The 16,482-nt window shown below is 42.1% G+C and overlaps 1 protein-coding gene and 1 long non-coding RNA gene across 3 annotated transcripts in view; one reads left to right on the top strand and one right to left on the bottom strand.

Annotated features, from left to right (window-relative positions):
* Positions 1-16,482, bottom strand: part of mei4 (meiosis-specific, MEI4 homolog (S. cerevisiae)) — a 61,635-nt gene that overhangs the window by 23,800 nt on the left and 21,353 nt on the right. The window lies entirely within an intron of this gene.
* On the top strand, positions 824-7,024 carry LOC116706837 (uncharacterized). Its single transcript, XR_004336324.1, has 3 exons — positions 824-834; positions 5,582-5,591; positions 6,817-7,024. It is a non-coding gene; the product is annotated as an uncharacterized LOC116706837 (long non-coding RNA).

Below are 16,482 nucleotides of genomic sequence, written 5' to 3'. Positions count from 1 at the left end.
GTAATACGGTCAGAGTGGCATTTACACCGCCCAGTGGTTTTGTGTTATTGCTGGGTTTCATGGTGGCTTTGTCCCGAGGGGCTGTGGCTGTTTGGTGTACGCCACTGACTGTCACGCCCTCTGACAGAACAACGCAGCGCCCAGATGGCACAGCTTATCTGTATGCTGCGCTGCTCCAAGGACAGCGGCACCAGGCTACAGCGTCTCTGAGGGTGGATGTCAGACAGGAAACTCTGTCCTCAGCAGCCCCGCTCCTGAAAGGATGGATCCTCATGACTTTATAATCACCTCCACTCACAACTTTATGTCCTTGAAATAGTGTCTCCAGAACACCCTTTCTTTAGATGATCCCTGTGACAGCTTTGAAACTCAAAAATGTTCACAGTGAGCTATTATTTAGCGGTGTTAAATTATGTAACAAATGAATACTTTAGGCATTCACTTCGCTTTCCTAACGAGAGCTTTAATTTGAATATTTGCTGCCTTTCTTTGTATTTAAGAAAAAAATAAAACATATCTTTGAGTTGAACAAAACCAAACGTTAAAAAAAGTATTTTAGTTTTATTTCGACCTAGACCCTATTTTCCTATGTTTTTGTGTCTAAGTGACTGCCGGGAAGAACAATCACGGTGACTCAGTGGTTAGCACTTCTGCCTCACAGCAAGTTGGCACTGCAGAGTTCGATCCTTGACCAACTGCCACTTTGCTTGTTTGAAAGCCATGATGTCTCTCTGTCATACGTGGGCCAAATTCTCTGGGCGGGCAAAACAGAGAAAGGGGAGGTAAAGGGGCAAGATTCCAGATTGACCCATCTAAGCTTTCATTTTCTCAAAGGTAGAGCAGGATACCAGGACCAGGTTTACACCTATCTCCATGTCTAGCCACTGTGGGACCATAGGCAGGCCGGGGAACGCATATTAATATTAAAAAACATCAAAGTGAAATTTTCATGCCATGGGACCTTTGAAGTCCACTAAAAGTTCTTATTTTCCTGCTGACAGACCCAGATTAGTATGGAAAGGATCCCTGCAGAGAGAGACCTTTTTGTTGAAGAGTAAGATCCTTTTAGTTTAACAAGAAACAACCCCGAAATCAGTATTGCCAAACTCACCAGACCACATGTAAATAAACAGTAATTTATCCATTCAAAGTGGACAGAAACTAAATAAAACTACCAAAAGCCGTCTTGGTTAATTTTTCCACTGTTGCAACATTGACCACTGTGGTCTGGTTGAAATAAACTCTTAATTCACCCATTTACATGTGGAAATATGCTGGCTCTATTCACGCTAAAAGTACTGACTATTTACATGGAGTCTGGTGGGTTTGGTGATGGAGATTTCAGGGGTGCGTCATTTCATGCTTATTCGTAAACAAAAAAACGGCGTGCAGCTCTATTATATGAGCAACTACATGTATTGGATCGGGACTCGGTATGGACAGATATTCAATATTTTAAAAATTGGAGGTCAAAAAAGAACATCAGGACATCCCTACTGATGATATGTGCACATAAAATAAAGCCTTTCAACCACCATCGCTGGTCCTCTCAACCTCTGGAACATACTGTAAAGTGTGAGTCCCTGGACAGATGGCAACGATCTGCTCTCTTAACCACCAGCTGGAGAAGGGTGGCGGCAGGTCTGGCATCTGGTACACTGATGATCGGATAATATCTTCATAGTAATACAACTACTGCTTGGGAATTTAACTGTGACGATACAAACTGTTTATGGCTTGGTACGACTACTTTAACTGTAAAAAAATATGTATTCTCCCTCAGATATAAACGGTCTCTTTAGCAATTGGTTTTGCAGGTCATGGAACAAAATGGTTTCAGGTAATTGAACATAACAGTTTGTGTTTGTGGGCGCAGATGCATTTCTTAATTAAACATCATGGTCGCTGGACAGGAAGTCGACAACTGCGTCGTTCTTTTTTTTTTTTTTTTGGAAGTTTTATCCCTTTATTGGAGAGGACAGACAAAGATGTGAAAGGGGGAGAGACATGCAGCAAAGGACCACAGGCCGGATTCGAACCCGGGCCCGCTGTGTCGAGGAGCAAGCCTCTGTATATGGGCACCCGCTCTACCGACTGAGCTATCTGGGTGCCCAACTGCGTCGTTCTTAAACTAGCAAAGACACTTGCGTCCGGCCTGGTGCCAGATGGGAGATAGAGTCTTATAAACTAATCTGATAAGCGGAATTAAACTAGGTTCAAATCTCACTTTCTTTACATTAAACAGAGGGTCTTGTGTCTGCAGCCACAGCTGTGAAGCACACATGGTTAGCTACATGGTGGTTAAAAATCCTCTGATAGGTCAGACACTTGTTACCTGCAGACTTTTGTTGGTTGTTTGGTTTGAATTAGGGCTGAACGATTAATCATTTCAAATCAAAATTCCCTTTGAAAGAATGTGATTAGCTAATTGTGAATACAGCGATTAATGTTCTGTGTTAACTGTTCAATGTTCTATGCTTATTAAAAGAAAAACCCATATTGCTGACAATTTCTATTTATTGTCTTATCCCGGCATGAGAACATAGAGCAGTGTTTCGGTTGTCTCGTGTTGTAATGCTCTATGTTCTGTTTTATCTGTACACACAGTGGATATTGAACTTTAGCTAAACTCAAGTACATAAATCCCAAATTGAATTGTAATCGCAATATCTGGCAGAAAAATCTCAATTAAATTTCCCCCCCAATTCTTTCAGCCCTAGTTTAAATGTTACTTTCTTTATGTAAGAGTGATGGCCTTGTGCCTACAGACACAGTCTTGTTTGTGAAGCACAAACGGTAAAATCCTTACCTACGGACTTTTGTTGACTTTCTGTGGGCATTTCTGTGTCTACGCTAAGGCAGGCACTTTGTGATGCAGGACCAAAAAAAAGCCTGCATTATTTTATAGAAATATGTTGAATCTGCAGCCAGACAAATCTGCCATGTTTTACCCTAAAGAGGTGAGTCAACTCTCTGCAGCGATGGCTGGCCAGAGGTTCCAACAAGCGAAACATATGGTTCTGTTATCAGCCGGACAGAAGTGTTAACTGGCTCTAAACACACACATAAATCACTGACGAAGACACTAAACGTGATACAGAGCAGCTGGCAGCTGGATGGAACGACTGGCCGACTGACACAGCACGGAAGTTCAAACTCATACAGAGGTCTGAATTGTTTATTTTGCATGAAATTGTAGTTGCAGTAAGTCTATAAATACTAGGGGTGGGGGGGAAAAAAAATCAATACAGCATAGTATTGCAATATTTTTCAGTGGCAATACTCGATACACAGGCACCAAGTATGGATCTTTTATGATATGTGCTGGTCAGTTTTTCTGCTTAAAAATCCCATTTTGCAGCAATAAAATTGAAGTGAGATGAAAAACAGAGAAATCTTTTTAGATAAAACTGATGTTGACCAAGTTTCCTTTTGGGGACATCATTTGAAATTGGGAAAAATTAGAAGTTGGAAAAAAGGTTTTAAATTGCAATAAATCGCAGAATATTGCAGTATGTTTAAAATCGCAATAATATCGTATCGTGGCATAAGTATCGGGATGATATTGTATCGGGAGGCGTCTGGTGATTCCCATCCCTAATAGCTGTGCTGTCATTCCCTGCCTCACTATTCCCTATATAGTAAGGGTGTGACGAGATCTCGTTTTACGAGATCTCGTCGAGGTGAAAAGTTGTCTCGTGAGGCGATGTGATGTCAGCGTGATGGAGCGTGAAATTACAATTGAAGATCCCCCTGCCACTTTTAAATCCTTTGTGTGGCAACATTTGGTTTTTGTTGTTTGTTTGCACAGTTTTGAGAGAGCAGTACTTTGGTTATTGATACACTTACTGTTTGCATTTAAAATGTTATTTTTCTGTTATTTACACATTCATTTTATTTATACTGTTTATTTTTTATGTTCGGTTTGTGGAAAGGAGTTAGATTTCTCGTGTGAAATTGTACAGGGCAGAAGCCAGTTGGTAGAGTTTATACAAAACATTTTGCAGTGTTTGCACGTCCTTTGCAAAAAAAGTTAAATAATATTCATCATTAATAGTTGATTTCAAAATGCACCTAAATTGTTTTGCATTTTTTTGATTTTTCAGTTGAATAAAAAAACTATTTTCCATTCATATATTTCATCAAGGATTTCTTTAAATTTTTTTTAAAAATCTTGTCTCGTCTCGTTCTCGTGAACCCAATCTCGTGATGTGTCTCGTCTCGTGGAGTAAGCGTCTCGTCACACCCCTACTATATAGTGTTTACTCAATAGTGAACTATAGAGGGAACTACCAAACCAGATCTAGACACTACACTGAAAACATCGCTGCGTCAGGAGATTGCGTGACGGAGGCGGGCGCGCCCAGCTTTGTGTCAGCAAGCCCAAACTAAAATACTTCAAATACGTCCCTGAAACAAACCGAGCACCTAGGAGAAGAATATTAGGTTGTATATTTTATGTGTTACATGTTTATGTGTCCACAGTTTAGAAACTATAGCCTGCTCCATTTTTCAGTTTCCGCGGTGACTGCTTCTTCTTATTTATTTATTTATTTAATTATTTTTTTTTTAACTGTTTTTTAACTGATTTTGTGTAAAGCACTTTGAATTGCCCTGTTGCTGAAATGTGCTCTACAAATAAAGCTGCCTTGCCTTGCCTTCTTCTTCGTTCTTCGGAAAAACACACACCCGCAATGCATTGTGGGATACGGGAGTAAAACTTAGGTACATCTTATGTACACTCAGGTTAGCTGTGCAATGTGGGTATTTTATAGTAGACTATATAGGGAATGAAATCTCCCACGGAGAATTCAAACACCACTACAAAATGGGGAACACACTAAAATGGGAACTATTTCTTTGACAGGGGACGGTTTCCAACACAGGTTATGTGTTGGACTTAAACCTCCTAGAGTGGCAGGTAGATGTGAATGAAACTGAAGGAATTAGCTTCTGCATAAAATAATTGAATGACTTCAATTTTCAAGGCACAACAAACAGCAATTGATATCGTAATTTTGATTTTATTAAGTACATTGTATCATCATTTTGAGCTACAGTCCTTAAGACGTTCATAAACTAAAACCCTGTGTTGGATATTAATGAAGCTCAGCACAAATTCTTCTCTGGAAGACTTCTAATAACTTTAATCACTGCTCTCTTCTTAAAACTATTCTGCTGTTCATTTTCAGTAAACCAACCAGAATTGGCCATGAAATTCACAATCCAATCACAGCATGACGTCCCTGCTTTCTCTCTGCTGCTGCCAGCTGTCATTTCAGGCAAAGAGTGGCACCATCCTCCTCCACTGTCAGAGAGACGAAGAAGAGACATATCCTGACTGAAGGCTCAGTGACCACCGAGTGGGTGAGACAGAGCTGCTCTTCCTCCTCCACTGTGAATAATTATCTTCACTAAGAGATTTACACCTTAGAAAAATAGTCGAAAAAAATAAAGAAAATCCCAAAGTAAACACCAGAAACCAAGCTGGAAGTTCTAGTACTCTCTAATAGTAACTGCTACGGAAACCATGATTCTGTGGATCAGTACTAACTTCAAGCCCTGTCCCTGCATCAATTAGAAAAATTAAAGTGCCCATTTTATGAAACAATTACCTTTTCTGGGATTTGGGGTGTTATTTTGTGTCTCTGGTGCTTCCACACATACAACTTACTTAAAAAATAAACATCCATGCTGTTTTGGGTGAGATCCGGTCTCTGAATGTCCTCTGCCTTCAGTCTCCGGGTGAGCTGTTCAACATCTGCACGGCTTTCTACGTCACTAGCCGAGACGAGGTGGCTAACCATAGCACATGCTAGAGCTAGCATGCTAACTCATCCTTAATGGCAAAACAATGCTACAACACACACTAGTTCACCATAATCTCCAAAAGAACTACTTCCTGTCCCTGTTCTGCAGGTATTCCACAAGTGTCCCTGGTTAGAAGAAGTCTCCCAGCTAATCCTGCCTTGGACTGACCAAAGCTGGAGAAAGAGTGATCTAGCTGATGGGATCTTACCGAGCTACTGAGCATGTGCGACTCCCTACAAAGATAGTATAGAAGTGAGACGTCTCACTCGGTAGCTAAAATAGAGACCTAAACACAAGGGATGAAAACAAGATCTGCAGCAATGTGCAGTTTGTAATCAATGCTTACAAACAGAAATAGATGGGAATGCATAGCAACGCAGCCTTTGATGGATACCTGATGATGCACGCTGCTCACTTTATTTACGTCACAAAAGTATCGAGATGAGTTGGAGTGCCTCAGTGAAAAAAGCAGCTCAGCCTTTTTATCTTGCGCTCTCAGATGTTGTGCTGCAGGGCAGCTGCAGGGCATGTTTGCCCATGCTGATAACTAAATTAATAAAAGGCTGCACATGCCTTTGTTAATTTTTAGGGTTGTACGAAATACTACTTTTTGAGCTTTGAGGCTTTGGTGCTTTTCAACAGCGAATATTTAACCCTCCTGTTGTCCTTGGGTCAAATTTGACCCATTTTCAAGTCAAAAATAATTACATGGATGGTTGCCGACAACGCTTTTTACATGAGAAATAAAAGATAAGTTCACTTCTTTCATTGAATTTGGGTGATTTATTCAACTGTATTAGCCTGACAAGCCAGACCCACATCCAGATGTTGGGTCTGGGAGCTCCCCATTGGCGGGGCTCAATCCGAGGGGCGGGATGAAGGGTTGCCTTTCAAATTCCCTCTGCACGCAGTAGGACAGCGCTGCAACCAGCCAGAGCAACACTGTTTAATAGATTAAACTTTAAACTCCAAACACATCTTTCTTTTTCAAGAATGACTTCAGAGTTTCAAGTCTTCCAGAGTCGCGGTCAAAGCCGATTCCAAAGGCCGCTGTTCTCCGGCAGCAGCAGCCATCTTATTTTTTTTTTTTTTCTCAAGGAGCAGGGAATTCACGCAGAACCGTTGCAACTCTGCCGTCATTATGTAAAGCCCGCCCACAAACGCTATACACGATGTGATTGGCCTGACCAGAATTTGTTTTTTCCAACTTGCAAGCCAAGTTGCTAGACTAGAGCATCTAGATTTCTAAGCTACAATTTTATAATATTTGAAAAAAAAAGCTTCAAAAATGTCAAAGAACAAAAACACAAAACCGTCAAAAGGCAAAGAAAAATAATCAACAAAAACATCAGTAAAATTGACCAAAAAAATAAAAATGTTGACCCAGAAAAACAAAACGTTGCATGATCAACTCCACAAGGCCAGGGGCGGGTCTAAAGGGGGGGGGCCCGCGGTGGCAAAACTGCTTTGTTATTGCAGAACACAGTCACCTGTTGTTACACAAAATCCTGGGCAGGTCAGTGCTTGTGTCTCGTTGTTTAGCTTCGTAGTTTTTAAACTTTTTTTACAGTTATGTTACGACATAGCGCTGCATAAACAGACAGCGGCTAGCGGACATTAAGCAAGCAGCTTAATCCCAAAACACAACAACAAAACACCACAGCGAATTTCAGCCTGCGTGTGCACGTTTAAAAAAACAATCAAATATTTGAATCCAAAATTGAAAAGGGAACATCTGCTCCTGGAACGAATATTCAACATCTGTAGTTTGGTTAATTTGGTCCAGACAGAGGAAAGAAATGACAACGACTGCCTTCATGTACAGCAACATTATAAAACGTAATTCTGTCAAAGTACACAGATACATACTCAGCAGATGGTAGCTTAAACTGCTTTTAATTAACCAGATCAATAAAATTCACGTGCTGAAGTGCATATTTGTTATTATGATATGGACTCGTTTTAAAGATTGTTGTTCCTATCAGTCCCCTACAGATAGGGTCCAGATTTATTTTTTTTTTTTTTATTACCTTTAATCCTGACATTTAATAACAAAAATGAAACGAGCGTGAGCTTGCGCGTTTCCTCCACGCTGAGAAATACTTTTTCACCTCGCACTATTGACGGGGAGCCGCGAGTCTGCTGCTGCTGACAAAGAGCCGATGCAGGGCTCTGTTCGGGGCTTCCTCTCGGCCTGGGGACTTTATGAAAAGCTCAGTTTCATTCAGGGAGCGTGGAGCGCGGTGGTATTCAAACCGGGGACAAGGAACTCCCAGAGAGTCTTTGTAGAGTCCCAAAAGGTCCTCAAAGTAAAGTGACATCTGTTTTAATGTCACTATAAGTTACCTCCATGCAGCTGATATAGCATAATACAAGGTTCCGGCTGAAATGACCCACTATTTTCCGAGTCCATAGTACACAGTTTAACCCTGTAGTGACCAAAAATACAACTTACAAAAAATGGAGGTTTATCATAGAGCTGGGCAATATATCGATATTATATCGATATCCTGATATGAGACTAGATATCATTTAAGATGTAATATATCATAAGTGTTGTCTTTTCCTGGTTTTAAAAGGTGCATTACAGTTAAGTGATGTCATATTCTGAACTTACCAGACTATTAATTGCCTTTACCCACTTCGTCATTACATCATTACTGATGATTATTCATCAAAAATCTCATTGTGTAAATATTTAGTGAAAGCACCAATAGTCAACACTACAATATCGTTGCAGTATTGATTTCAAGGTATTTGGTCAAAAATATTGTGATATTTTCTACATATCGCCCAGCCCTAGTTTATCATCACACACATCCATCATAGCAGCTTTAAAGCTGCGGTGGGTGGAAAGCAAACAATTAAGAAATTCAACTCATGAAACTTCTTCCAGCAGCTCTCTTTCTCTACGCTACTTGTCGTACGGGCAATGAATGGGCAAAACAGCCAATAGGAACTCTCTCTCTCTCTCTCTTTCTCTGAAAGGACCTGTGATTGGCCAAAGTGTCCCGTCACGGCCTGAAAATAGAGCCAAGAGGAAGAGCAGAAGTCACGTTCTCTCCAACCACTTGAATGACAATATGCAAAAAGATTCTTATGTTGTTATGTTCTTATTATGAGTGCCTATCACAGCTTTAATAAAGAAAATGCTGTTGTTTTTTTTTGTTTTTTTTACAATTACTTCAATCCAACCTTTCAATTAGAATCCGACCGATAAAGGATTTTTAAGGCCAATACCAATACAAATATTTGGTAATTTAAAAAGTCTAATATTCTCATATATCAGCCGATTTTATATATTTTTATATATATATATATATATATATATATATGCGTAACAAAAAAACTGATTCCCTAACATTAGCTATTTGTAGTTATTTATGAGTTCTCACTAAAATAATATGATAATAATTTGTTTTATTGTCAAAACAGAACAAAGGGTTAGATTTAGCAGAATCATTTATTTGTCCTTATAAATGATTCTGATAAATGAAAATAAAAAATCATTCCTCGTCCGTTATAAATGGCGATACCGATAGTTTGGAAAATGCCTATTATCATAAATCGGCCGGGCTCTACATTCAATGCCCCCCATCTTTTTGCCCTATTTCCTACATCTCTACCCTACTGTAACTTATAAACCTCTGGCATCTGTAACTACTACTCTGTAGAACTTAACAGTTTGCTTGTGGTGGCAATTTAGAAAAGCCTAAGCAAAGTGTCTGAAATGTTAATGGAAATGAACATATAGTCTCCTGTCCTCTGCAGATTTTCTTTTTACATAATGAGAGGCACGCAGCACTCCCCCACCCCCGATCCCCGAACCATCTCTCGAATACAAGCTCGAGAGTTCGATACGGGCTTCAGAATCAGATCTCAAAACACCAAGGTCAAAAGCGTCCAGGGCTTTCTTCCATAACATGAGGTGGGATGGAGACATTTCCATGGGCACACTAATGGTTGCAAGGGGGAAAGTAATCATCTATATTTTTCTCTATCCACTCTTTCACCAAGAGCTACATGTTGAATTGTCAGTAAATTAAGTAAATAAACACACACCGTACACAGATAAGTAGGATTTAGTACCGTTCACATTTCTACCTCTTTTACCATTTTTCACCAAAATGGTACTTTTATTCCACTGCAATAGCAAGACATGTATTTCAGTATTACCTATTTATCTTATTTACTTAGAACTAGGACTGCACGACATATACATATACGCGTGCGTATGAGCTTCTCATATCAAGTACTGAAATTTGGCACAGATTGATTTAACGTGAATCAGTCCTCGGTCCGTACCACCGTACTCGTTACCCCAGTAGTACCCACCGTAGCGAGTTCAGTGCCCAGCGCCCTATGAGGACCATGCACCAGTAGATATGCCCAAGCACACCAGTTCTGAACAGCTTTGCATGCCTTGTGTGTATTAAACACTTCACAATGATACCCGTCATCACGCAATACAGTTTAGGCTACTATATTGCAACGTTTCCCCCTCTCATTCCCCCGCTCTGGCATTTCCCTCTCATTCCCCCTGCTCTGTTGTTCCCCCGCTCATTCCCTCTGCTCTGCGTTTCCTCCTCTCATTCCCCTGCTCTGGCGTTTCCTCCTCTCATTCCCCTGCCTGAGTTTCCTTCCCATTCCCTGCTCTGGCGTTTTCCTCCTTCATTCCCCTGCTCTCGGCGTTTTCTCCTCTATCCCCTGCCTGGCGTTTCCTCCTCTCATTCCCCCTGCTCTGGCATTCCTCTCATTCCCCGTGCTTGGCGTTTCCTCCTCTCAGTTCCCCTGCTCTGGCGTTTCCTCCTCTCATATTCCCCCTGCCTGGCGTTCTCCTCTATCCCCTGCTCTGGCGTTTCCTTCCCTCTATCCCCTGCACGTGGCGTTTCCTCCACCTCATCCCTGCCTGCGTTCTCCTCTCATTCCCTGCTCTGGCGTTTCCTCCTCTCAGTCCCCTTCCTGGCGTTTCCCCTCTATTCCCCTTGCTCTTGGCGTTTCCCCCCTCATTCCCCTGCTCTGGATTCCCCGCTCATTCCCCTGCTCTGCGTGTCCCCTCCTCCTCGTTCCCCTGCTCTGGCGTTTCCTCCTCTCATTCCCCCCTGCTCTGGATTTCCCTTTCCTCTCATTCCCCTGCTCTGGCGTTTCCTTCTCTCATTCCCCTGCTCTGGCGTTTCCTCCTCTCATTCCCCCTGCTCTGGCGTTTCCTTCTCTCATTCCCCCTGCCTGGCGTTTCCTCCTCTCATACCCTGCTCCTGGCGTTTCCTCCTCTCATTCCCCCTGCTCTGGCATTTCCCTCTCATTCCCCCTGCCTGGTGTTCCCCCGCTCATTCCCCCTGCTCTGGCGTTCCCCCTCTCATTCCCTCTGCTTCTGGCGTTTCTCCTCCTCTTCCCCCTGCTCTGGAGTTCCTTCTCTCATTCCCCTGCTCTGGGTTTCCTCTCTCATCCTCTCTCCCTGCTCTGGCTTCCCCTCTGCATTCCCTGCTCTGCTTTCCCCCTCTCTTTCTCCCCTGCTCTGCTTTCCCTCTCATTCCCCTGCTCTGGCGTTTCCTCCTCTCGGGTCCCCTGCTCTGGCGTTTCCTCCTCTCCCCCTGCGTTCTCCGCTTTCCTCCTCTCGTTCCCCTCCTCTTGCGTTTCCTTCTCTCATTCCCCCTGCACTGGCGTTTCCCTCCTCTCTTCCCCTCTCTGCGTTTCCCCTCCATTCCCTGCTTGGCGTTTCCTCCTCTCATTCCCCTGCTCTGGCGTTTCCTCCTCCTCTCCCCTGCTCTGGCGTTTCCTCCTCTCATCCCCTTGCTCTGGCGTTTCCCCCCCTCTCCTTCCCCTTGCTCTGGCGTTCCCCCTCTCATTCCCCTTGCTCTGGCGTTTCCGAGCCCCTAAACCGGAGACATTAGGAAACACTTCAGACCCGTTTTGGTTTGGAATCTGCAGGGTTGTGTTGCAGTCTCAACGGCCACAAACGGAGACCTTTGTAAACACAGACGCCAACGTTTCACCGCCTGATTGGGTCTAATCGGTTTATGCCCAGTACACGAGAAGGTTGATGAGATGTTTTGGTTTGGGCGTGTTATTAGAGATTAGTTCTTCTACTGGAGATAAAAACACTTGGGGAACAGAGATCGCTTTTGGCTCAAAACTCTGCTTAAAAACCAAAACGTGGCGATGTAAATGTAGCCTTAGTGATGCACAGTGCCTGAATTGGTCCATAAAAAAAAGTTTGAGTGCCCAAATTCAGCCGTTGTCTTGAATGTATTTATATATTCATAAGTACATTTTTATTAACCAAATAAATCTAAGGAGCCTGAGTTGACTGCCAATCTCAGAGCCATCATCATAATAAATCATGATATAAAGCTGATTTTGGTGTAAATATCAGCCTATTAATAATAATGCTAATAAGAATTAGAAGTTAGGGTACTCAAGGGTGAACAATTCCATATATTAATGGGGTCGTGATCCCCTTCCTCGAAACAGTTACGTGCCTGGATGGCCGTCTGTGTGCTTTAAAATGACAAACCGCCACTTTAAAGGAGGTCTACGCTAACACGTTGGTTAATTTAGGCTCCAAGGCTTCAATCTTTTAGTCGGTAAGTTGACATATCGGTTGTTTTGGTCTTAATTGAATAATTTTTATCAAATAATTAATTTTAAAGCCTTTTTCCTGCATGTTGTTTCCAAGAAAGTTACAGGCACATCTCTGCTAAACACAAGATTTAAATTGGTGATTTAAAAAAATTACTTGTGGATAAACGATGAGTGTTAAGGGCTTTTCACAAGGGGAGCGACTGCGTAGTCGCATGGATCTGCATCATGTAAACAGACAGGCGGACAACGCTCCGAGTAAATGCCAGATCAATGTGTGGTAACCATGGAGATTCTGTGCACTAGTGTAACCCTGCTGTACAACTGAATGAGATTAGCTGACTGTAATGTCATATAGCCCTTATCATAGGTCGATTTATAACAAATAGGGGTAATCCTAGTCTTTCTTATTCACGGACCGTTTTTCCCACTGCGATACATCAACCAATGTGTTACTGAGCAAGACCCTTAACCCCTAGTTGCTCCATATCTCTGACATATATATATATATATATATATATATATTATATATATGAAAGTCACTTTGAATAAAAGCGTCAGCTAAATGACATGTAATGTAAATTTGTGTAGTTGTAATTGTACACGTTACCCAATAAAATCAGTCAAGCAGAAGCCTTGCTGTCTCTGTCTTGATGACTGTTTAGAAGACAGTTTTTAGTGAATTCGCAAACAGAATAATCCGTCTCTTGTCCATTGATTTGAGCTGCGGAGGACAACTCAACTCTTGCAGTGGACAGGCGTGTGCATGTGACGAGCACGAATGCGACAGTTTTTACATGATAGCGCCGGCTTGTCGCTTCGCCCTGTCAGATTACCTACGCCCCCCAGAAAAAGGAGATGGTAGAAATAATGTCAGGTACACAACAGCGCGACCAATTTCGCATACGTTGGACTACAAAAACCTTTATTTCTGAGTTTGTGGGAAAGATGGCAAAGAAAGTGACTTTCACTTTATCCAGCGTGGTAAGTCGGCCGCTGTATAAAGCTTTAGAAAGAATCTAAGGTGACATGCAGCTGAGCTGCCATGCCGTAAGTCACACGGCCTATTATTCTGACAGCAAAATAGTCAAATACAACTACAACTATCTTTGTGGCAATGCCTTTTATCCTACCTATTTTGGCCTGTATTTCAGCAACATCGACAGATGGCATATGTCCACATTTAACTCATGCACGCACAGCAAGGCACACGAGAACCTGCTCGCGAACACACACACCCAAACACACAGGATAGGACTGAATAACGACAGTCCCCATTAGTGTTGACAGTAGCCTAATTCTTACACGTGCAACACGGTGTATCTATGGCAATGAACAGGGCCTTGCACTCCCCCTGCAACGGCTCTGTTGCCACTGTAGCATCATCAAATGAGTCATCCAAGTGGGTCTCAGAAATGGCCAGAATATGAATGTTGTCCAACGTTAGCAAGTTATCAATGTCCTGGACCTTATTTCTAAGGCTACATATATTAACATGGGCCCTTTACTGGGAAGTTTATCAGATATGGACATGATATAGAGAAGAACACACAAAAGCACTGCTATTTATCATTCAGTCACGTATAGTGTGTGTTAAAAGTAGCCTACATATACACAAGCTAACGGTAGACTACAGAGAAAGTGTGATATTTTTATGTCTCTTTTGGAGTGACAGAGGGAAAATATTTCAGTCGACACATTAAGTAAAGAACCGACTTGCGTTCTAATCCGGTCTGATTCCTACCAGTTGCGTAGGACCGACGCAGTCCTCTCCTTTCGGTTTGGGTGTTATGGTTGAAGCATGGGGTGACGCTGCTCCACGTAGTTCCAGCCGGTGAAGGCATCAGGGCAGATGTAAACAAGATCAGGCAGCTGAGTTTTGTAATCAGCCAGCAGACCAGTCCACTGTCCAGCCGTCACTGCTGGTTTGTTGGTGACAATGACGCCAATGCAGCACAAGGCCGTTGTGCATTGTCAATATCTACTGTAGAACAGTGGGTTCAGCGATTTCTTGCTCTTTAACTTCACATATGCAGTGTTGATAAAATTCTCTTTTTTTGGCATTGCCGGCCTCCAGAGGCTCTGCTGAGAGGGATAGAGGAAAACAGGCGCAAGCAAGCATGACTAACCCCGCTGAGTGGGAGGGACATCGCTCAGCAGGAGGGTTAAAGGGGGGAAAGTCATCTGTATCCTTTTTACTATTTCACAAATTTCCATTTCCAAGGACCCCCAGAGGCTTGACACTCGCTCTGCATTTGTCAAAAGGCAGGCAGGCCAAACACCGCTCTCGCCTGGCCTGTGACTCAGGCGGTTGCCAAAGCTACTGAGAGACATTTTGATACATGGCAGACGGGAAACCGGTGGGACGCAGCATTGATTGTGTTGGTACAGAAGTGGCTGTGGAAACCAATAGGGAAAACGCTTCGCATCTGAAGCCCTGCAGTATAAGGTCAAAAATGTCAAATAAAATAAATGTATGAAAGACAATCGAAGGAAGAATAAAAAGAGACAAAGCTAGTGAGAGCACAAGAGAGATTTTTGATCTCGATATGGTTTGCAAAAAACTTTAAAACGCAAAAAATAACGCTTTTTTTTTTTTTTTAATTTGTGGTTAGTTCACGTCTGTAACAGCAGTCAAGCATGTTATCTAAAATGATGAAGTAGGGATGTAACGGTATGAAAATGTAACCTCACGGTTACAGTGACCAAAATTATTAAGGTTTTCGGTATTATCACTGTATTTTTTTTTAAGTGTGTTTAATATGTTCAGAAAGCACTGATATGGCCTACACAAGCTGAAATAGTTTCAAAAGTGTCACAGTGTTTATTACATTACATAAATATTGGCAATAGGCTTGTAAAAACTATTGAAAACTGGCTACTGACATACTGGCCCGCTGCAAGGGGTCCGGTACCAACTGAATCAGAGATGTCTGACTCTGACATCAGGAAGATTTATTTACAACTTCAACATGAAGTTAACTATGAAGTTGTATTTGACGTTACATGTGAAGTTGGATTTGGTTCTGAAATATAAGCAAATTATAATGCACATTAATAAGCATCTGACTTACTATCACCATTATTTACCAAACTAAATGTTACAGCCACCAGCATATACCAAGAAACAATACTAAGAATTTCATTAATTTCTCCTGAGAATACAGTGACAGCAGACATATCCATGATGGAGCAAACAGTGTAATACACCTTTAATAGCTTAGCATGTGGCTCCACAGGCTAGTCCGTTCACTGGCGATGCACGGTGCTAGCAAACCTGAATGTCAACACATGGCTGCACAAGTAATATTAAACAATCTGCACATCTATCAGCTATGCAGTAAGAAACACAAACACAGCAATATTATCAAGGCAATAATATCTCTCTCTTTCTCTCTCTCTCTCTCTCTCCAAATAAATGTTCCGTCGTAACACGGGCTAAACTTCCACATCGTAGCGGAACACTTATTGAAGATAACGATAAAACCCATAACTCTTTAGCAAGCTACAGAATAGTTAGGTTAGTTAAGTTTTGGGCTTCCCATATCACTTGACAACAAGTCAGAAAACAGGAAAAGAATGACAAAGAAAAAAGCTGCTACGTTCCGTCCCGATGTCCTGATGAAGTCAGTTGAACAGGTTAAGCGAAGACAAAGTTGATGGTTACCTCACAGTTACAACCAGGCTCAGTAAGGAACAACAAGCTAACACACTGACGGATTCGGTGTTTGTGTTTTTAGCTCTGTAGTTTGCTGGAAGTGTTGTAATGTAGCCCTCTGTGTGGAGCGTCCACTGTGCTGGAAAAACTAAATGAAAACGTTTAAATGCTACACTGCTTAAAATAGTCTTGCATTGCCAGACCTTCCTCCGTAGCGCTGTGGAGGAAGGTCTGGCTAGTCCACACAGCATTTCTGGATAGGAGAAAAGCGTGTTCTGGTTTGACTTTTTTATTTTTTTTTTAAACAATCACAATTGTCTTGGGCACTGGACGGAGCCCCGGTGCCTCTGCAAAATAGTCTCAGGAAGGAACTTGTTTTGGTGGAACATGTAAAAAGTAGTTTTAGTCGTGCAACAGAAAACTCTGATTGGACA

The sequence above is a fragment of the Etheostoma spectabile genome, chromosome 18 (assembly GCF_008692095.1).
Source record: "Etheostoma spectabile isolate EspeVRDwgs_2016 chromosome 18, UIUC_Espe_1.0, whole genome shotgun sequence".
In the NCBI taxonomy this organism is placed as follows: Eukaryota; Metazoa; Chordata; class Actinopteri; order Perciformes; family Percidae; genus Etheostoma; species Etheostoma spectabile.
Note: the sequence above shows the minus strand (reverse complement) of the source record. Positions and strands in the feature narration are given on the sequence as shown.